Genomic DNA, 22,508 nt, shown 5'->3' on the forward strand with positions numbered 1-22,508 from the left:
TCTAAGCAAAAGCCTCCTGTTTGAAGCTGCAAGCTACCTCTGTGGCTACAGGAGGTTGTCTAGAGTAGGCCCAGGGCTCTACACCTGCCTGTGTGAGGATGTGGCTGAGTTGCATTTTCACATACCCAAATGTCGCCAAAAGTATCTGCTAGCTTGTAGCTCTGAAAAGGGGCTAAGCAGTGCAGCGGCTTGCTAATCCAGCTAGCACTCTCAAAGATTATAGAACCAAATCTGGTAATACTATATCATGCAGGGGAATCTGCAGCTGAATTTCACGTGACCCAATTCCCATGAGTCTTGCATTAAAAATAAAGCGGCTGTAAAAAAGAAAAGAAAAGTGAATGATAAATATTTTAGCAGGGCTCCAGACACATTTTCCTTGCAAAATGGATATAAACTTTAATCCGTTTATTAGTTGGAAAAGTGAAAGGAAATACTTTAAGGACTGCGTCCTCTGTTCTCTTGAAACTGTGTAAACTAAACAGAGAATTATGGTTTGTGGAAGAATGTGGTATAAGGCATCTACTGAGAAAATGGGGTTGATACAGCCATGTTACTGAATAAGTAAACAAGGGGTAAAAGTTAGGGCTGATGCAATACATTTTGGCACCTACAAAATGGTGCCCCCCCCCCATTTTGGTGAGTGAAGATCTACACTGGGAACAATGGGGAGAATCAAGTCAACCTTACCTGACAATTGAATTGGGATTCAAGGCCATTGTTGGAGGAAAGGAGCCCACTCTGGATCACACTTGGCTGGTGCAGAAGACCCCAGAGGGCCGTCCCTGCCATTTCCTCCCTAGAGTGTGGGAGGAAACCAGCAGTGCCTCCTATTTACCAAGAGACCACTGTAGAGGCAGCATTGGGTGGGCTTTACCAAGGCGGCGGCAGATCTGACTTCCAACGAGCGTGTGATGCGTTTCTTTGAGGCAGGATCTGTCGCCCCTGTGAATCCTGCCGCCTGAGGTGATCGGCTCACCTTGCCTCATGGGTAGGCCAGCCCTCGTAAAAATGTATGAGTAGCTTGAAATTAACATAACAGGATAGTTATAGCTGTAACATGATTTGCTTTATGCATATAGCTGCTAAACAACAGTATATTTTCAGTTTACTAAAGCCCCCAATACTAGGGTTCCCATATTTCAAAAAGGGGAAATCTGGACAGAAAAGTTGCTGAGGGTTTTGGTTATTTTTGGTGTGGTTTTTTTGCAGAAGAAATTGGACATTTTTGAGCCATTCCTGAGGAAAATTGGCAAAAACAACACTGCCATCATACACCCGGATTTTCCTGGACATTTTCTGCCCTGACACTGCTTTATTGAATTTTATAACAAATAATGATACAAATCTCATTCATCATGTTATATACAATTATCCTTCCTCCCCTCCTCTGGACTTCCCTCAACTCCCCCTCTGCTGAGTTATTTAGTTTTATTTATTGTATCCTGCTTTTCCTACACAAAAATAAAATCCCTTATCATTTCTCTAAAATATCTGTTACTCAAATGAAATTGTGAACGTTTATTCAAATCCTGCCAGTGAATCCAGTCCATTCTGTTGTTTCTGCAAAAAAACTGTAAATGGTTTCCAGACTCTTTTGAAGTCCTTTTTGTCCTTCTCTCATAGTTTGTCTGTTAGCTTAGCCAATTCTGCATAGTTCATCAGTTTTTCTTGCCATTGTTCCTTTGATGGTATTTCTTCTGTCTTCCAGTATTGTGCAATCAAGATTCTTGCTCCTATCGTAGCATACATAAATAATGTCCATTTTTCTTTTGGTAACTCTTGATTTGAGATACCTAACAAAAAGGCTTCAGGATGTTTAACAAAATTCATTTTAAACATTTTTTTCAATTCATTGTATATCATTCCCCAATATTTTTTAATGCATTTGCATTCCCAGCACATAGATAAAATGTTCCTTCCTTTTCCTTACATCTGCCCGGACACTGCTTAAGGCTGCAGTATTCTGGATATGTCCAGGAAATTCTGGACATATTGCAACCCTGCAATACATTTGTGGATTATTAACAGAGCTGAGACAACGACAACAACAACTACTACTACTACTAATTTTTATTATTTGTACCCTGCCCATCTGACTGGGTTTCCCCAGCCATTCTGGGCGGCTTCCAACAAAGTATTAAAACACAGTGAGACATCAAACATTAAAAATTTCCCTATACTAACCCGCAATGATGTCCCTTCCTGATGACACCATAGAGTCCTTTTCATCAGATGCATGAAGTGTAAAGTGACAGCAATAAGGGATTGTACCTAATCCAAAAAACTAGTAAAAATTAGCTTTGGAAAATCCACCTAAGAGGGTACAAACTCTAGCCCCAAAATCTAAATTATTTTGATGTTTACTGTGTCTGATGCATTTCTGGTTTATCACAAAGTAAGAGGAAACTGTGAGTGCAAGAGCATAATTCAGAGTCAATCCTCAGAATCTTTGTTTTGGTTTGACATGTCCCTCCCTGCCCTGCATTCATAATACATCTAAATGACAGCCCTTTGGAATGAGCTTTATAGAGCAGCTACACTTAATAGAAGGGTTTGGCTAGTTCCTGTCTCTATTCCTTTGTTTTCACTTTTGGAATGATAATCTGATTAGGTGAGGCTACTACCTTCCCTGAAAAGCTGGCTCGGTGCCTGACACCTCAACTCAAAGGCCTAGAATTCTTCAAAAGCGCTTAGCATACATCGCAGGTTACGGTTATCTTCTATAAGAAACTTTCCACTAAACTCCCAACCTGTCGTACAGTTGCCAAAGCAGGAAGGGAAACAAAGAGAATATCCAGTGAAGTGTGGAAAACAGAAAACTTCTCTTTGCTATATATCAGATCTCTGAAACCAGATTAATACAACAGCTGTTCAAAAACCACTGGATGCCCCAGAGACTAAGAATTCAGCCCCCTCCCATACTGGCAGTGTGGTCATCAAGAAAGTACTTTAGGGTACTTGATGTTGAATTACCCAACAGTGTGTGCTTTGGGTGTGGAGTGTATGTTTGAATTTTAGAATCATGTTGTCTTTTCACGTGTGAGCTGCAACCCTATTAAACACTGGCATTCCTAGCGTGCAGAACTAAGATACATGTCATATCCGGTTAATTTTTCAGAGCTGGAAGATATGGACACCTTCAGTCATTCACCAGAACACAGAGGATCTGATTAATTTTTCCATTTATGGTGGTAGACAACACTTATCGGTATTTAAATGAGCCCTCTGTTTGAAGGCCCGTCCAGCCCAAGTCCAATGTAATGACGAAAGACAAGAAGGAGGGAAGCCACCTGGCCACAGTCTTCCCACCATGGTGAGTTGTATTTCCATTCAAATTATATGTAGGAATTTAGCTTTGCACTGTTGTGATCTGTCTTCCCTCTCCTTCCCCCATTCTCCTGATGCCTCAGAGCTCGGGGGGAATTCGGAAGAAAGGTCCATTGCATTGTGCCGGCTCCCACTAGGGCGGAAACTGACCCAAATTCATTATTTTATTATTTGTGCCTGTGCATGTTGAATCAGCATATGTGAATATGAAGGAAATCTGTGTCATATCTGTCCTGGTGCAACGAGTTTCCCCCTCTCCTTTCCCTGCATGCTCCCCTATGCTGTTGAAACTGGCTCTAGGAAGGCTCAGGAGAACCCCCAGAACAGCACACAGATGGAGGAAAGGTGGGATTCTTTTGTCTGGCCAGCTGGGATGCTTGTGCTGATAAAACAATCAGAAGAGTGTGACATCGGATTCCTCCCTTATTGTAGCATATGAACTGGTCATATAAACTCCTCTTCCTGGGTTTCTGTTGGTCACAGCTTAGGTTATTTTACTTGTCAACAGAGAGATACTATGAGCAGTTTATCAGCTGGGCTTTCTTCCCCTCTCCCCCCCTCCCTTCTTCCTGAAAATTGCAGCCTGTTTCCTTAGCCTCTATTTTTGCAGACACCCCACTGTCTTTCCCCCATGCTATAATGCTTTTTTAAACTTATAATTGCCTTGCACAATCAACTCTTTTGAAAATCAAGGTACAGTTGAGCTTGCATGCATATGATACCTTTAAATTACATTCAAAGCACACCCACATCCACCCATCCAGAATTCTGGGCACTGTAGTTTGTTCAGGATTGATGGGAATTCTGTGAGAGGTAAACTGCAGTGCCTACAATAGAAGGTACTCAGACTGATTCTTTGAAACCTGATGAGAGTTTGGGAAGTTGTCTGTAATTTGCCATGGTCCACTGTTTTTGAAATATTGTGTAGGGCAGTCCTGGTCAGACTGACCTCAGGCCTGCTGTGTCAAGCTGGTCGGAGTAGGAACTCCTCTTTCTGCTTCTAGCTTTTCTCTGGGGGTTGGGGAGACACACTCAGCTACTTTAAATTCTTTACTTTCTCCACTGATGTCCATGCTTAGCTAATCAACATATATGTCATTCACCAGCCATCCTGCACTGCCGGTCACAAAAGACTCCTTTAATGTTTGAATGTTTTGGGAGAAAACGTTTGAGTCTGTGACATTAGGAGTTTTTAAGTACAGCACTTAGTAGCCATTAACTCTTTCCCCACTTATTATTAATTATTATTAATTGAGTTTATATACCACCCTATATTGGGGCGGTTCACAGAATAAAATCAAAATATAAAACCACAGAATACATAATCAAATTAAAAACAACAACCCATTAACCCCCCCCCAACCCCACATTTTAAAAGGGCATAGGATGTCAATCAAATCAACCAAAGGCCTGGTTAAAAAGGAACGTTTTTGCCTGGCACATAAAGGTGCATAAAGGCGAACTTCCCTGGGGAGAGCATTCCACGGGGAGCCACTGCAGATAAAGCCCGTTCTCATGTTGCCACCCTCCGGACCTCCGCACACAAAGAAGGGCCTCAGAAGATGATGTCAGGGTCTGGGTATGGGAAGAGGCGGTCCTGGAGATATTGTGGCCGTGAGCTGTTTAAGGCTTTATAGTCAAAACCAGCACTTTGAATGAGGCCCAGGCCTGTGCAGTCAGACCAGGATTGGTGTAATATGCTCAAACCATCTTGCTCCGGTGAACAACCTTGCCGCTGAATTCTGCACTAGCTGAAGTTTCTGAACCGTCTTCAGAGGCAGCCCGATGTATAACGCATTGCCATAATCTAACCTTGAAGTTACCAGAGCATAGACAACAGTAGTTAGGCTATCCCTGTCCAGATAGGGGCGTAGCTAGGCCACCATCCGAAGCTGATGGAAGGCACTCTGGGCCCCTGAGGCCACCTCAGCCCTTGAGTGTCAGCAAAGGATCCAGGAGTACCCCCAAGCTATGAACTTGCTCCTTCAGAGGAAGTGTAACCCCATCAAGAGCAGGCAACCTCCCACCCATCAGGTCTAGGGAACCACCCACTAACAGTGCCTCAGTCTTATCTGGACTGAGCTTCAGTTTGTTGGCTCTCATCAGGTCCATTAATGAGGCAAGACACAGGTCCAGCAGTTCCACTGCCCCACCTGCAGATGTAAAGGAGAAATAGAGCTGAGTGTCATCAGCATACTGCTGACAACGTTGCCTCATTTTGGCTCATTGGATGGCTTCCGCCCACTGAGTTTGTCCAGTCCTGTTCCGACAGGTCTCTTCATCTGGTGCAAACTTACTGCTGCTTCCTCTCTGTCTCCAGTTTGTGTAGGAGGTGTTCGTCTTTCTTAACTTGTGCTGACTTCAGTGTGTGCCCAAACATGTACTGATAACCCACTTTAGGACTCAAACTCTCCTGCGATTATTTATGCACCGAGATGTCTTTGTTGTTGTTGTTGTTAATGGAAGCATGTAGACATCTGAAGGGTGTGGAGTGGGGGCTGTTATTTAAGACAGATGAAGCAACGTGTGTTTTTTTTTCATTTTCATCCAAAAGCTGACTCAAGCTACTGCATAATAGACAATATGTCAAGTATGGAGCATTTCTCAGAAAAGACATTGCCTTTCCTGGGGCTGAGTTTGTCACTGGGAAATGAATCTGAAAGAGGAAGGGGGACACCCAAAAAAACCACAACCAATGGTCTATGTTGCAGATATTTGAAACAAGGAAAGACCGGCCACTCTTTTGTGAAAGATAGCAAAGTTTCAAACAGAGGCAGACGAAAAAGGTAAAATTCCCTCCAGTTCAGGTCTGAATATCTGGGACTTGGGGCGCTTCCAGATATTGGATTTTCCACCATCTCCTTCCACCTGCACACACTGAAAAGACTCTCCTCAGAAACGTGTTGTGCGGCAGCTACAGAGTGGGGATGAGGAAATTTTAGTTATTCTTATTTATAGAACGCTTTTCATCATGGATAGTCACGAAGTGGTTTACACAACAATCAATGAAACAAATCTGTCAACCAAAATAATATGGTGTTTAAACAGGACTTTTTCAGCTGGAACTCACCAGAACTCAATTCTAGCATCTCTCAGGTGGCATTATAAGATAACAAGGGAGGCGTTCATGGTGATTTCCAGTGCCTTGTTTTCTAAAAAAAATAACACTGGGGAAAACTTTCTGACAATAAGAACTGTTTGACAGTGGGATTGACTCCCTTCAAAGGTGGTGGACTCTCCTTCTTGGAGGTTGTAAAGCAGAGGCCGGATGGCCATGTCATGTGTGCTTTAGTTGAAATTCCTGCATTGCAGGGGATTGGAATAGATGACCCTCGGGGTCTCTCCCAACTCTATGATTTAAAGCACATGGTTTCTCCCTAAGAATCTTCTGTTCGTTAAGGGTGCTGGGAAGTGTGTCTATGTGAACTACAATTCCCAGGATTCTTTGGAGGAGACACCTGTGTTAAATCTGCATCTAACGTGCTTTAAATGTGGGATCTGAATCTGCTTGAGTCTCTTTTAATTAGACATTAAATGGGTGGCAACATTGTTAAACAACCAGGAAATGTTGTCTTAAATGGTTTATAATAATGATCTAATGAATTTACATTTGAATCATCACATTCTGAATTTTTAAATCAATGTATTATATATATATATATATATATATTCAAAAATCTTACATTGCAAAGCCCCCACCCCCACCCCACCCTGAGGCTGTTTTTAGCATGCTGGAGATGTAATCCATGTGACCTAAGAATATTATTTTCAGGATGTACAAACTGCCATTATTATTATTTACATGAAACAAGATTCTGTTCCTCATGAAGGTACGTTTCCTCCACTGATGCTCTTGGAAGCTATGCAAAGCTGCTATCTTAGCCGGAACACTTCCTCCAAGGGAGAGGCCTCTTTTACTTGTAGGTCAATGAAGACGCATGCTTGTTAAGCTAGATGAGTGCTATTATCCAAGTCTATCAGCAGTGAAAGCGGAGGAATGAGTGCTGAGAGCAAAAGCCAAATTATGATGCTTCTCATTATGAGACTGAATAGCTCCTGCCCACACATTACCTGGCTTTCACCACCATCATTAGTGCCTTGTCTTCATGGGAACTAACTTCCTCTCCAAGTTTTAGGTAACAGATGATCTAACCAGTTGAGTGACTGGGCACACCCTTCAGGGCAGAACAAGAAAGGCTTTCTCTTCTGCTTAGCTGCTGTCATCATAGATCTACAACTGACTGACACATAACAAACATGCAATACCATTTTATTTGTTTCAGGAATTTTTACCCTGGCTCTTCAGGAAAATAAAAAGAAGGGGGGGGGGCCTCTTGGAGTAGCTTACTAATCAATAAAAGCAAGACAACCTCTACCCACAGTTTTACAATCTAAAATAAATGACACGAAAGGAAAATGGATTGGGAAGGAAGAAGAAATAAGCAAACTCAGGTACCACTTTCTTGTTACAAATCCTTGTTCTTTTAATACTAAATTTCATCTGCCTCTCACTTTTATTTTTTTAAAAAAGGTTTCAGAACGACTTGACAATATAAAATGCAGCATACAAAAACAAGTTAAAGCCAGGAAAATTCAAAATGATGACAGATTAACATAAAATCCTCATCCACCAATATATTAATAAGGACCAAGACCAGGGGTCAGCAAACTTTTTCAGCACAGGGCCGGTCCACTGTCCCTCAGACCTCAGACTATATTTTGAAAAAAAAGAAAAGAACAAATTCCTATGCCCCACAAATAACCCAGAGATGCATTTTAAATAAAAGCACACATTCTACTCATGTAAAAACATGCTGATTCCCAGACTGTCCGCGGGCCGGATTTAGAAGGCGATTTGACCGGATCCGGCCCCCGGGCCTTAGTTTGCCTACCCATGGACTAGACCTACCTACCTACCCACCCCACTGAAAGATGAGCACCATCATGGGAGGCAGCATTAATGACAGAGGCAGATTTGGGGGGCATAGAGGTTTGGGGGTGCTGCCAGGGACGCCACAACTATTATTTAGAATGGAGTGCGAGAGGTGGAGGGGCACCAAATTTTACTGCCACACTGTCTCTGAGTGGACCTGCATCCCTTCCTTTGCTACATCCTGATGGGGTACAGCTGCTGGAGGGAAGATCCTGGTTCCCCAGCAGAGCTGATGGTAGCCCTGCATCTGTTTTCTTTTCTTCTTGGAGTGACTGGGTTGGATCCAACAAAGTTCTGATCTGAACAGACTTAAGTTAGTCATGCCCACTAATTTCACTGGATCTACTCTGACTAACATTAGATACCAGATAATGAGGATGATGATGATGATGATGATAATAATAATAATAATAATAATACAGAAAAGGGCAGCAGCAAAAATGCAAATGGTAGAACACGGAGGCAAAATTCTACTTTCTTGCTTCCTCCCTTGCCTTATTGTCAGCCTCCATTTTGTGTGTGTCAGAGTTTGTCCTTTTCTCCATTTGAACAAGGCTTCCATTTTCTTTATATAAAAAAGGCTTCTTGACTTTGCTGTTCATATTATATTACGCTGTCAGAAAAGGAGGAGGTTATGATATTTGTATCTGATGTTTGGTAGGGCCAGATAGTTCTGCCATGGCTTTGCATCTTGAGCTTGTTTAGTGAGTACACAATACATTTTTCATCTATGGATGCAATGTCATGAGCCAGATGCACAGTTTGCCCATCTCCGTTTGGCCTATGCATGTGCTAGATACTTCTTATCAGGGGGGAGCCACCTCGAAAGAAGATCTGATCATGCTCCTAGCAAGGCCTGAGGGTGTTGACAAGGAAGAGGAACAAGAGGAGAAGGTAGTCTTTCAATGAAAGGAAGGAAGGAGGGTGTGAAACCACTTTATTGAATCGTTATTCCTTGGGTAATAAGCATGCTCACTGCAACTCTTGCTTATTGTGTAAATCAATAAACTAGTATTACTTCATGTATCTACTAAAGTAGACTCCATTCTAAAAAGCATGTCCCATAATACATTTGTGAGTCTTTAAGATAACACAAGACTCTTCATTGTTTTTGCATTTAAGTTGCAGGAGAGAACTGGAAGAATAAAACTTCCATTTGTGGTAGCTGCTCAGGCAGACACTTTTTGAAACTGGGCATGATATTATTGTGGTTTACTGCTGATGATAATACTGCATTCTGGTTGGTTTCTTGGGATTCACAGAAAGCACACCTCTTAGTAGTAGAGAAAAGTTTGTTTTAAATAACCTACAGGTGTACGTTTTGGGCTGTGCAACCAATCAGGCTGAATTCCAAACCAAATTGGAATAATTTGGACTGAATTGGGGCTCTTGTGGATTGGCAGTCCTGGATCACCTTGGAAAAAAAGGAGGGGGAAGATATTAAACATGCAGTGGGGCGGTGAGCAAGGAGAAGAAGATGACGCAGGTGAGACTCTCTGCATCATAGATTACTTCGCCTCCACCCTGCCTGATCCCAAGGTTGTATAAGGTCCAAATTTAGTTTGAGGCTTGGAGCAATCAGGCCTGAATTGAGGCCCAATCAGGACCACCAAATTCAGCCTTGCCTGAACCCAATTGGTGCTTTGTACATGCTGTGTACATGTTCTTAGTATAGAGGTGTCAAAGATCCATCTATACAGTGGTACCTCGGGTTACATACGCTTCAGGTTACAGACTCCGCTAACCCAGAAATAGTGCTTCAGGTTAAGAACTTTGCTTCAGGATGAGAACAGAAATCGTGCTACGTCGGCGCGGCAACAGCAGGAGGCCCCATTAGCTAAAGGGGTGCTTCAGGTTAAGAACAGTTTCAGGTTAAGAACAGACCTCTGGAACGAATTAAGTACTTAACCTGAGGTACCACTGTACTTTAACTAATAGTTTTAAATCCTTCCAACTCTACAACTCTATGATTCTATGAAAATACACCATTGGTTTTGAGTCCCCTCCCCATACAAATTGTTAATTGTAACTGTAAACAATTTCAGTCAAATTTAAACACACCTAGGCCTGAACGGTTGTGTTTATCAATATCTCTCAGTTCCATTGTAATGTTGTGGCAAAGTGCTGTTAACACAGTTCTTGCCTGAAATTATAATATAGGATGGCTTTTAACATCTCCATCTCCGTTCATCTGCTGGGAAGCTCACATGGGCCAAGCCTACAGAAGCTCCCACGAATCTGTTCATTTTGAGAGGACTTCTGTGTAGGAGAGCACCTTGGAGGGCTGTGTGGAAGAGTCCCCTTATACCAGGGGGGCTGAGCGTTTTTCAGCCCAAGGGCCCTCCCTACTCTCACCTCTCTGTCCCCCATCTAGACAAGCAAGAGGCATATCAGAGTTCAGGTACACATTTCAGCCAGGCAAAAACACTTGGGGTGAGAAGCAGGGTCAGTGCAGGATGAGGCCTGGGAATTGTTCCAAGGGTCAGATAGAGGTCCAGAGGTCCATATTTGGGCTTAGCACTGAGGTTCCCCACTCCTGCTGTATGCCATTGATTCTCTGATTTCTGGTGGTGATGCCTTAGCACTCTTTTGAAAAAGACATGGAATTGTTTGCAATGAGTGTTTGGGGTAGGATCATGTCAGTACTTTAGCCCGTACTTGGTTCCACCCGAGTTCCTACTTTTTTTGTCAATTGGTTTAAAGATGGTTATGAACTAATGAATATCATCTGAAGACGAGCAAGGTTGAAAAATCTAAATAAATAAGTGTACGGTAAGAGTAGGAGTCAATGTAATTAAGTTTCTGTAGGGTTATAAGGGGATAAATTCTGCAATGCAATGGTTATTGAGCTAATGCTCTAACACAGTTGAACAATTAGGGTGTGTGCTCCTATTATTTTACTTAAGCAAAGTATAATACCACACCCTGAAGTAATGTTGCAAGTTCTTGAGAACTAGCAATGTCTGGCCAGCATGTCCACACACGTTTATACTTGTTAAAATACCATCCTCCTCTTGTCTCTTTGGCCCATGAGAACATGTTTAGTGACCCACTTGTTGGTTAGGTTCCATATATTTTATTGCCTTTCCAGACTGTTTTTCTGTTTTCTTAAGCTGTCACATTAGTGATTATTAACAAAACAAAACAGAGAATTTAGTGTTGTAAATCACGACATAGCTTGTTTGGAAGTTTCTTAATGTGAAGATTTGGACTGGCGATGACAGTAATGGCCTGACCCCATTGTTTGATCAAGCAAATGACTGCTTAGAATTGAGGTATACCGGCTACTGCACCAAAATAAGGGCAAAAATTATAAAGTTATAGCAAGGGACTGATTTCCTGGCACAAATATTTAAGATAACAAGAACTGCTTTGTGGGAGCAAACCATTTCTCTCAGCATTTTGTCTCCAGCAATGGACAGCTGGATTCCTCTGGGATCTTCATGAGCAACGTATAGGAGTACTATGGTAATAAACCAGGGGACACCTGGCTTACTAGCAGCAATTGTGAAAAGGATCTAGGGGTCTTGGTGGACCACAAGCTCAATGTGAGTCAACAGTGTGATGCAGCAGAAAAAAAAGAAGAAAAAAAAAGCTGACACTTCTAGGCTGCATCAACTGAAATGTAGTGTCCAGATCAAGGGAAGTAATGACTGCTCTCTGCATCAAATGGAGGGCACCCTTTGCGTGCCCGTGTGCAGCATCCCCGATCCTACGTGACTCCTGGCAGAGTCCTCCTGGACTGCCTCTATTTTGCCTTAGTCAGACCACACCTGGAATACAGTGTCCAATTCTGGGTGCCACAATTTCAGGATGTTGACAAGCTGGAACGTGTGCAACTAGGATGATGAAGGGTCTAGAAGCCAAGCCTTATGAGGAACGGTTGAAGGAGCTGGGTATGTTTAGCATGGAAAAGAGAAGACTTGAGAGGAGATATGATAGCCATCTTCAAATATCTCAAGGGCTGTCACATGGAAGAGGGAACATGCTTGTTTTCTTCTCCTCTGGAAGGTAGGACTCGAACCAATGGCTTCAAATTACAAGAAAGGAGATTCCAGCTAAACATTCAGAATAAGCTTTCTGACAGTAAGAGCTGTGTGACAGTTGAACAGTCTATTGGGAGGTTGTGGACTCTCATTCCTTGGAGGTTTTTAAGCAGAGATTGGACAGCCATCTGTCATGGATGCTTTAGCTGAGATTCCTGCATTGCAGGGAGTTGGACTAGATGACCCTTACGGTCCCTTCCAGCTTAAGAGTCTATTATTCTATGAATTACGCACTATACTCCAAGTGTGGATGGACATCTTCATAGAGTTGTCCACCATGATCCCATAGTCTTGTTCCTGGTCAGACATTGCCTGTTCAGACCCCATGAACATATATGTGACATTTATTAAGCTAGCTTCCTGTAATTTCCAGGAACCCCTCTGGATCCCTTAAAAAAAAATGGTGTTATATTGGCCACTTTCCAGTCCTCTGGTATGAAGACTAATCTGAGTGACATGTTACATATTTTTGTACATATATCAAATTCCACATTTGAGGTTGTTTTTTTTAGAAATCTCGAGTGGATACCGCCTGGAAGCGGAGACGCGACAGTTTTTATTTTGTCTATTAGACCTAGAGCTTTGTCTCTTATCGCCACTATTTGCCTCAGTTCCTCATACTCCCTTCCTGCAAAGTCTAGTTAGGCACAGCATTCTACCATATATCTTCTGCAGTGAAGACAGACACAAATAATTTATTTAGCTTTTCTGCAATCCCCTTATCTTCTATTAGCACATATTTGACTCCCATGTCATCCAAGGGTCCAACTGCTTCCTTAGCTGTTCTCTTGTGTCGCCCCCCCCTCCATATTTCACACTGCACTATTTGCAAGTTCAACTTTCAGTAACAGCAGATTTAGCTGTGCTTTAAAACTGGGCTTATGCTTTATATATGAAAGCTTCCCCCACTCTCTCTCTAAGGAATATTTATTGATGGGCAGCTATATAAATTTAAATTAAATGCATAGCCCGAATTAAAGATTTGTTCACCTTTTTTCTCCAAACTAGTTTTCCTAGTCTCACCTCATTTTACTGATTTTGTCGATGCCCCTGACTTCTGCTATATTTTCTGTTATTTCTTTTCATGGTTATATAATGACCCAAAGGCTTTAGCCGGCGCTTGTTGAGATGATGCTTCACGGTGCCCTTGATCCTTTCAGTTGCCCTCTCTGTAACTTTTGAACATCTATGAAACTGTCTCAGTCTATTGTCCAGTGTTCTCTTCTGACCATCTGTACATTTCCAAGATCCAAAGTTCTTTCTTAGCCCTGTTGCTCTTTACCTGGAGAAGTCTGGGAATGAACACAGGGCCTTATGCATGGAGCTGTATCACCAAGCCCACTTTTTGCTAGCTTTTTGGTACCTTTTGGAACAAAATAACCAGAAATGTACACTACTCTAATTTTTCTGCTCTGTAGATTTCTCCGATAATGACATATTTATTTCTGCTCTCTTTCATTGTGATAACCTTTAATACTGGGTTCACCTTATGCAAGGAGTTCTCTAATATGTAGCTCTCCCGTTTTGCATAACTGGCAACAATAAAATGTGTTGTGGACTAAGCCATAGCTCCTATTGCAGAATAGCATTTTATCTTTGTGCTTTTAAAACTAATGTACGTTCCTAATTATATAACTTCCTGTTCCTATGAATGATTTCCTCACAGCACTATTTGCACAAGCTAGCAATTTACTTTTAAACTGAAACTAGTCTTCAGCTGTGGAATATATTGTAAGAAAAACATCAGAGTCCTGAATTTCTAAGTTCAGGAGAAACTTCTTTTGAGATGTAAATAGATGAAACTTCATTAGAATTGAGGCGTAAGGTTTTGACACCTTACACAGAAAAAAGAAAAAGAAAAACCCAGAAGAAATACAAAAGGGAGAATTACCCCTGCTCCTGTGAGTCTCCTGGTTAGCCTTCATTTGGCACTGCTCCATGAACACCATCGGTCAGAGGACAAAGGGTCATTGGGAACTTGTACTTCCTAACTCCCAGGAAGAATGTCACATCAAAGGGAAAACCAACTTGGCACCCTACCCATTGCCCAGAGAAGGTCTGCTCCATCTGCCAGTTGTCCTAGGATTGCAGAGCAGACGAGAAGCTCGCTCTGGCCATTGCCATCAGCAGAGGACTAAGGGCTGCTGGTTTGTTTGTGTGTACGTCTGTAGTTCTGCTTGCATGTGTTTTCTCTGTTTTGTACTGTTTCAGTCTGCCTTGTTGGTTCAATTCAGAAAGCAGAGTAGTATAAAACTTCCAAATGAATAAATCAAGCAGGTGTGCCTGTAGCCAGGCTCATGTTCCATTTCTTAACTGGGATCATCACTTTCAGTCATTTCAACTGCAGTGCACTCTTTAGGAAGGTACACACTGGTGTAGGAAAAATCAACCCACAACCCTGTGTATGCTGGTGAACATCATCACATCAAGGGTCCTTCTGTTGCATGTATGGCTTGTTGGACATTCACTGCCAATAGTGCCTTCAGGTTTTGCTCCTGGCGTTAGGCAGAATGAGGCAGAGGCAGCCACCTCAAGCAGCTGATTTTGGGTGTCACAAAAGAGATGAAAATCATTAGGGTTTTTTTTATACTGTTGGGGAAGTGATTGTGGATTTTATTTCTGCCTCAGGTGCCCAAATCAGTTTGCTGGCCTTTAGGACTATAACCGCCCCCCCTCCCCGTGTGTGTGTGTGTGTGTGTGTAGGCCCCATTTGCCAGTCTGCCTCAGGCAGCTGAGTGCCCTAGGCTGGTCCTTTCTAATTTGTGTTCCTTCTCCAGAACAAATACACACAACAAATTTCACACCTGGCAATGTATATTACATGCACACTTTCTCCCCCTGCATACATACTGAAAAAGTATTGGAGTGAGCCTATATTTTATGTGGCAATGCATTACAATGTTTTTTTCTCCCCTCTGCAGTAAAAGTGTAAAATGTGAATGACAGCCGTGCCTTATTGAATACCCATGATAAATGTGCTTATGAGCTCTGTTTGGGCCACAGATCTCTAGTGCATGTGAATGATGCGCCTCTGCCATTCATACTTCCAGCTTGCTTTGGGAAGCGTCACCCCATTGTGAGCACAATTGTTGAATGAAGTGTAGAGCTTGCAGGTACAACCAGCAAGAAGGAAGAGTAGCTTTTGCGTCCCAATATAGGGCCCCGCATTGGTTTGAGGTGTGTTGCAGGAGATTTTTTACCCTACAGTTGTAAGGGGACTGTATTGCTTAAAGGACCATTTAATGAGGATTTTTTTGGGAAGGTTTGGGGAGCCTTTCCTATAAATTACTAGTAAGCTCACTGAAATGTCTGACTCTGGAGCCTGGCAATCATGTGTGATCAGCCACGTGAATGAAGAACTCCAGGGATCAAAAAAAGAATCACAGGAACAGTTTGTGAATTATTTACAGGCTCTCTAAAATCAGTCGCTGAATAATTGAACATGATGAACAAAGTCATTAAAAAAGTGCAGATTCTCTTAGTAAATTTATGAATGGAAAAAGCAAATGGATAAAGCTGTTTAATAAATCACCTGGTGCGAGCAGTTGAACCAGTTCTGGTTCCACTTCTACGAGAGGGAAGGGGTGGCGGTGAGTTGTTTCAGTTGAGTTGCTCAGTGCCAATGGATAGTTAAGAAAACTTGTTGTTTATTGCTTTTAAAAATAATCAAACTTCAGAAGGTGAAGTTGCTTTAAACATAGTTCTTGAGTACTTCTCTGACACCTTCAGAAAATGCTTATTAGTTGGACGAACACCAGCTCTTTCCAGTAGCCAAGTGACTGACAGTACCAGCAGTGTGGTTTGAGTTGGCCCAGAAGCAAAATGGAAGCCAATGCAGATGAGTTATGATTTGTGCAGTGTGTTCTCTTTGGCTGGTCCCTGTGAAAAGTCACTCTCTTCTCTCAGTTTTACGCTAGATGTTGCTAATGTGTGAGACGAAATGGGACTAGCACTTCTGAGTTAGCATCTGCCAGTAAAGGCTCATTCCAAAACAGTAACCACCCATCCAGTAAGTTCATTCAATGAAAACTATTATTTAAAGCCACTCATTGCATGTATATGATACATGGCACATGAACCAGCAGAATAACATTTCTCATTACTCTGGTTTGTTTGGATCTGCTGCTGGGACAATCATTTATTGTAATAACATCAAGTAGGTCATTGGGTGAGGAAACTTGAAATATGCTTAAAGATGCCTGTGGGGAAGGAAAGATGTTTGGAATATGTAAGAGTTGCATGCTAGAAGGAGCTGACCTCTTCTGAAGCCAGGCACAAGGAAGTGTGTCACTGACTCAAAATAAAAAGAAATAGCTAGAAAGAGATACATCTGACGGGGATGGGTGAATCCATTTCGGTTTTTCCATTTGTCATTTTCCCAATCTTAAGTTTAGTTCTCCATGTTTCTGCATCAGTTTGTCAACCTGCCTTTAAAACATCCTGGTGGGAAATTCACCAGAATTTTAGAGCGAATATATTTTTACATGCCATTTCCCCCAATGTGCATGCTTTTGCAAGCTGTTTCCCTTAATATAATGCATTTCCGTATGTTATGCTCACTAATTATGCACAAGTATATGAGTTTTTCTATACATTGCTTACCTGGAGAACTGCATTTGATGGCTGTGTTTCGGTTCGCATATTGTTTTGGAAAGTGAAAATCAGGTAGCCTTTAAATGTGAACAGGACAGAATTTCTCCCCCTTGTCTAATCTGACCCCACTCTTGTGGAGATATCTCAGCCTGGATTTCTTAGCAAGTGCTGTTTCCGTTGCAAGGCAGACTTTCTGCATTCCTCACTTGACCACGATCTGCACAGAGAAACATCCCATAACTCTTGTGAATGAGTTCATCTTGTGTTTGTCTCCCCCACACCATGCCCTGGAGAAGTTTTGAGAGAACTTTGCATAACTCTCTCCCCACAGCATGTTTTGGAAACATCTCTTGATCCACTGGGTTTGGAATATGTATTATGATTCCTGTGCCCATGGGCTTCCCCTCCTCATTTATATTTTTGAGTAGTACACTGATTTTCCCCTTTCAGCTGAAGAGAACTTCAGAAAATGAAGCAAGTGTAAACTAATGAAAGGGAGGAGGAGGAGAAACAACAGCTTCAGAGATTTTATTACATGGTTAGAAGGAAACTCTCACTCACTTTTATGTAAAGAATCCAGCTCCATTTCCTCAGAACAACACTCTGATTCTATGGATAGGCAATGCATCTCTCTATGAGTCTCTAGCATTTTTCATTCTTTAAAATGTTACTGATTTGGGGCTTAAGTTTTAAAATGCAAAAAGCTTTTTCATTCCTGTTGCAACTCGCTGGGCACAGTGGACATGGCCTCATAGGCTTGACAGCATATACAAATACCCTTCTTGTCATTTGTTACCAAGCACGTATTATATATAAACTTTTTATTGCATTCCGTTTCTTTACCCAAGAGTAAACAGACCTTCATTGAACCAAGTAGTGAAAACTTGCAGGGCTGCCTTCTTCATAGCAATGACCCACCATTTCATTTGTTTGTTTCCCCTGTTGAATTTAGTTTTGGATGGTATTCAGCTCCCTCCCTCCCGAATGGCAGTACACATATTCACACACACACACACCACTTTATATAACAATATCATGCAAAAATATCACATCATATTTGGTTTGGTTTCTTTGATGTACAATATTCCCTTTTGTGTCATTAAGCTTATTTTCATAATGCATAGGGAGAATGTGAAGGGCAGTACATTGTTTCATCTCAACCTATCAAGTCTCTCCAGGAAAGTTCTTAGGAAGCTGCTACTGAAGTCCTATTTTCACTGATTCTGAAATGTAGAATGAACCTGTGCCACCATCTAATGAACTCATCCTCTATGTTGGTTTTTCTGGTTGCTTGTACTGGCTTTGCCAATCTTTCCATTATGGCAAATTTTCCCATTCATCGAATGTTCCTCCATCTTCAGTTTTCCAATTTCTTGCTGTTAGCTTTCTAGCTGCAGCTAACAGCGTAGATAACATTTCTTTATATGGTGCATCTGAGTTTTGATCAACAAATGTAGCTGAGATTTTACCAGCTCATTTCTTTCAGTGTGTGATCAGAAATTTACAACAATAAAATCAGTTAGAGAGCTGCTAGATCCCTTGTTTGCAAAAGGAGATTAAAGAGGACATAAACTGCAACATCCCTTTGATTTCTGCAAGGGAGACTGAATGGTAATCTAGCATGAATGGGAAATTTGATCCACCAGATTTCAATGCACATACTCAAGTGGGGCCTTTACATAGTTTGGATGCCGCTGGGAAGGAAGAAGCTTCAGCTGGAGCCAAATAAAGGGACATTGCAAGGAATTCTATGCAAGGATTTATAATAAGAAGGATAGCATATGCTGGTGATTTTTGTGAGTACTTCCATGGAGTCTTCTGCCAAATCTGGAAATATCTTATAAAAGCCACTAGTTTTTTTGGTGTTTTTTTTAAGCAGTAATAGTTTTCACACATTCCTTAAATTTTCTTAGTAAAGTGCTGTTGGACTGTTTCTGGTGTACCAGATTGAACTGGGTGTATGTAAATACTGTGCATGGCTTGCTGTTGTTGTTTGGGTTGGCAATAACCAATAAAAACATTCACCCCAGGGTCACAACCCAACAATAGAATGCAACAATAAAACAGTTTAAAACATATGACAATCACAAGAACATCTTGAAAAATGCATCCCAAGTGTCAAAGATCAGGGTGAAGAGTTGTATTTTCAGCATACAATGAAAGCTGTACAGTCATACCTCGGGTTAAATATGCTTTGAGTTGAGCACGTTTGAGTTGTGCTCCTCGGCAACCCGGAAGTATCGGAGCGTGTTACTTCTGGGTTTTTCCGCTTGCGCATGCGCAGATGCTCAAAATGACGCCATATGCATGCGCAGAAGTGGCAAAAAGTGACGCGTGCGTGCACAGATGTGCCGTTGCTAGTTACGTTTACCTCTAGATGCAAACAGGGCTCTGGAACGGATCCCGTTCGTATCTAGAAGTACCACTGTTATAGTGAATGGGCCAGACTCACCTCTGTGGGGAGGGAATCCAACAACTTAGGGGCTGCCACAGACAGTGGCAGAGCTTCATGCTCTGGCACCGGGGGGCGGGGCGGAGAGCAGGCGGGGCCAGGGCCGGGGATGGCGCGTGTCCTGGGGGTGTGGCGCACCGCCCGCAGGGGTGTGGTGCGCATCCTGGGGGACATGGCGCCCAGCATGGGCAGGGGGGCAGCTGCGATGGCTCCCCACTGGGATCACGCTGCCGGGGGCGGTGCGCTCCCCCCACACCCCTCTTCCTCCACCAGTGGCCACAGAGAATGCCACCTCTGCCCACCCTGAGCGTCTGAGAGCAGAGGAACTACCAAAAGCGCCCCCCTCTGCTGATCTTAACACCCAAGAAGTTAATGGATAGATATTGGTATTTTCCTGGTGCCATGTCTGCAAGCTGCCTTGGTTTTTTTTTAAATAGCTATTTTAGTTCTCCCTCAACCCTGGTTTTCTAGCCTGGATAAGAGTTTGATGTTGGTCTTTTGCTTAGCAGGTTGAAGGATCATAGTGCACCTCGGATTCCTACATCCTTTTTTCTTTCTTTCAGGAGCCAAATGAGTAATGAGGTCAAATTGCTGTATTGTTACAGGGGTTTTTTTCCATCCTTTGATAGAGTGGCATCGTCCACCTGGTGACCTGCTCTGCCTTCTCACTTTTGGGTTTCAGAGAAAGAGGTGCAGGTGCTGCATCCGCGCTCTGCCAGGTAGCCTGTGGTGGTGTTTTGGCGGCAGCCCAAGCAACACCTGCCGACTGCTGGCAGCGAGCAGGATCTCTGGAGGCACCGTTTGTTCTGTCTTCATGCTTGTGATCAAAGGAAGCGGCTCTACATCATTACTGGGATGAAAGGGAGGGAGGGCTGGATGTGGCACTTCCAAATATTTCTAGAGGTGGCAGGGAAGAATAAAAGAGGAGAAAGAAATCAGGAAAAGGGATGTAAGAAGGCGCTCTTCTCTGCTCTGCCCTGTATTCAGCACATGCATCACTTTTTCCATTTTTCTGCAGTTTGTCTTCCACTGAAAACTACACTGTCCACTGTGGCAAAATTGCATAATGTAATGAATTACATTGTCGTCACGCTATTCCACCCCATTCATCTGAATGCAAAGAAAACACAATACAGATGGAGGGGGAAACATGATCAATTACATATCATCTTGGAATGAAAGCAGCAACACAGTGAATGTCGATTGTATTTACTGGATTGATTTCCGTTCCGTGGGACGGATAAGCGAACACCAGCCATTCAGTGCAAAAGCCAGCCTATCATTGGTGACATCTCCCTTGAAGACAACCAGAATGCCAGTTCTCTGCACACTATGTTTCAAGTACGAATCTCAGCATCACCATTTTCAAAGGGAAGCCAAAGACAAGATACACTGCAATATGACAGCTGTCTTAAGAGTCTGAGATGTGGAAGGAAAGTTGGGGTGTGTTCTGTGTGCACATGCATGTATGTGTTCCAAGCACCATTCCAAATTCCATGTTCAATCCTGAGCTCATCCTCCACATACTGACAAATCCACCTTTGGAAGTGCCTCTGGGGAAGAAGAAGAGACACCCTCCGTGGGGCCCCCTCCCTCAGGGAGTCAACCTTCTCACCACCGGAAGTGCTATGCTGCTAGTTCCCCTGGAGCTCTCAGGAGCATATGATCCCATTAACCAGGGCATCGTTCTGGGTTGGTTGTCAGGGATGGGCATAGGAGACACCATTTTGTGGTGGAGCTGAATCTTCCTAGATGAGCATTCTCAAAAGATGGTCCTTCAGCTCTACCCTGTGACAATTGACCTAATAGGTTCAACAGGGGTTGGTATTGTCCACCATGCCTTTGAACATCTACATCAGGGGTCGGCAAGGCTTACCGGGCATGGGCCAGATCACTCCTGTGGAGATCCTGTGGGCCAGACCGGTGCAGCACGAGGCCGGAAATTGCATCTGTGCATGTCCGTGGTGCCGGAAATCGCTTCTGCGCATGCCCAGATGCAGAAAATCATGCCTCTGCAGAAGCAATTTCTGGTGTCTGGGCATGTGCAGAAGTGATTTCTGGCACCGCAGACATGCACAGATGCAATTTCTGGCATCTGGGCATGTGCAGAAGCGATTTCCGGAGCTGCGGAAGAGAGTCCCTGTGTCGTGCTGCGGCGGTTTAGTGCAGTGCGCAGGGACTCACCGAGCGGGCGGCTCAGTTCAGGGGCGGTTCGTGGGCCACTTCAACAGCCTCTGTGGGCCACTTCCTGGTCCATGGGCCTTAGGTTGCCAACCCCTGATCTACATGAAACCACTGGGAGAAACCGTCTGGAGGTCTGGGCTTCTGTATGCGGTTGACAGTCAGTTCTAGCTCTCATTTCTGTTTTCCAATCCCAGGGAGGCTGTAGAACTCCTAAACCGGGCAAACAAATTCCAGTCCAGATGGAGGTTCTGTGGGCGGAGGCAGGGTTGCGTGTTCCAGAAGGAAGTTTACATCTAGTCTAGGATGGGGTGGTACTCTCTCAGAAAGAACAAGTATGCGGTTAGGGATTTCTCTTGAACTCTGCACTAACTTGTGGCAGTGGTGAGCAGGAGTTCATTTCTTCAGCTTCAGCATCAGTCAAACTGAGCCACAGTAAACTATACCCATTCATGTCTAGGCTTGACTACTGTAATGACTGCTCCCCACATCAAATGGGGGGTGCCTTTTGCGTGGTCGTGCGCAGCCCCCCGGATCCTAATGTGGCTCCTGGTAGTACGGGCTGGCTTCGCCCTCCCCAGGCTGGATACCTGGAGGTCTCCGCCTACCTCAGCCAATCTCCCAATCCCGCCTGGGGAGGCATTGCCAGGGGATCAGCCAGGTAGGAGGAGGGACCACCCTGCCCAATGTGCTCTGTATGTGGCTGCCTTTAAAGATGGCTTGGAAACTTCAGCTGATTCAAGATGTGGCTGCCAAGATGGGAGCAAGGTGGTCAGATCTTGTAACACCCTTTTTACACTTGTTGAATTGGTTGCTGGTGAATTTCTGAGCCCAATTTAAATTGCTGGCTTTAACCTTGAAAATTTGTTGTTGTTTGAAGGGCTGCCTGAAGTTGTTTGAAGGGCTGCCTGTACCTCTGCCAACCTACCCACACGTTAAGATCAACAATTGATCCCACACTTCATTTGCCTGC

The 22,508-nt window shown here is 43.3% G+C and overlaps 1 long non-coding RNA gene across 1 annotated transcript in view; it reads left to right on the forward strand.

Moving 5' to 3' along the window:
* LOC308471418 overlaps positions 1-22,508 on the forward strand; it is an 80,233-nt gene that overhangs the window by 1,961 nt on the left and 55,764 nt on the right. The window contains exon 2 of the long non-coding RNA XR_013982948.1: positions 3,122-3,316. This is a non-coding gene — a long non-coding RNA (uncharacterized lncRNA). The remainder of the gene's footprint in view (positions 1-3,121; positions 3,317-22,508) is intronic.

This window comes from Podarcis pityusensis (assembly GCF_964106645.2).
Source record: "Podarcis pityusensis genome assembly, chromosome: 2".
Taxonomy (NCBI): domain Eukaryota; kingdom Metazoa; phylum Chordata; class Lepidosauria; order Squamata; family Lacertidae; genus Podarcis; species Podarcis pityusensis.